Here is an 823-nt window from a genome sequence, read left to right as displayed (position 1 = left end):
ATACATTTACTACACGTAGATGGAGTCTAAGACGAGATCAAAGCGGCTCGGCAACGTGGTCGAGGGGCTGCCACATGGCTTCCTTAACTTTGCTTTAGTAAGTACAAGATGACGCTGCTGCGGCACCTGCCTTGACACGGTGTAGTGCCAGCTTAATACATTTACTACACGTAGATGGACTCTTTAAGACGAGATCAAAGCGGCTCGGCAACGTGGTCGAGGGGCTGCCACATGGCTTCCTTAACTTTGCTTTAGTAAGTATAAGATGACGCTGCTGAGGCACCTGCCTTGACACGGTGTAGTGCCAGCTTAATAAATTTACTAAGACGAGATCAAAGCGGCTCGGAAACGTGGTCGAGGGGCTGCCACATGGCTTCCTTAACTTTGCTTTAGTACTTAAGATGACGCTGCTGCGGCACCTGCCTTGACACGGTGTAGTGCCAGCTTAATACATTTACTACACGTAGATGGAGTCTAAGACGAGATCAAAGCGGCTCGGCAACGTGGTCGAGGGGCTGCCACATGGCTTCCTTAACTTTGCTTTAGTAAGTACAAGATGACGCTGCCGCGGCACCTGCCTTGACACGGTGTAGTGCCAGCTTAATACATTTACTACACGTAGATGGACTCTTTAAGACGAAACAGGAGCTGAGATTTAAATATTTTAGGTAAATTTATCCTAAAACTAGTGCGATAAGGACAAGGCGAAAAATCCTGCGTAAAAAATCTCAAAAATCGAGGTTTCGTACTCGACTGTTTCCTCCTCCAAAACTTAACCAATCGTAACCAAATTTGGAAATCTAAATGATTATGAAATTATCTG

This window comes from Cydia amplana, chromosome 13 (genome assembly GCF_948474715.1).
Source record: "Cydia amplana chromosome 13, ilCydAmpl1.1, whole genome shotgun sequence".
Classification (NCBI taxonomy): Eukaryota; Metazoa; Arthropoda; class Insecta; order Lepidoptera; family Tortricidae; genus Cydia; species Cydia amplana.
The sequence above is the reverse complement of the archived record's forward strand: the minus strand, read 5'-3'. Positions refer to the sequence as shown.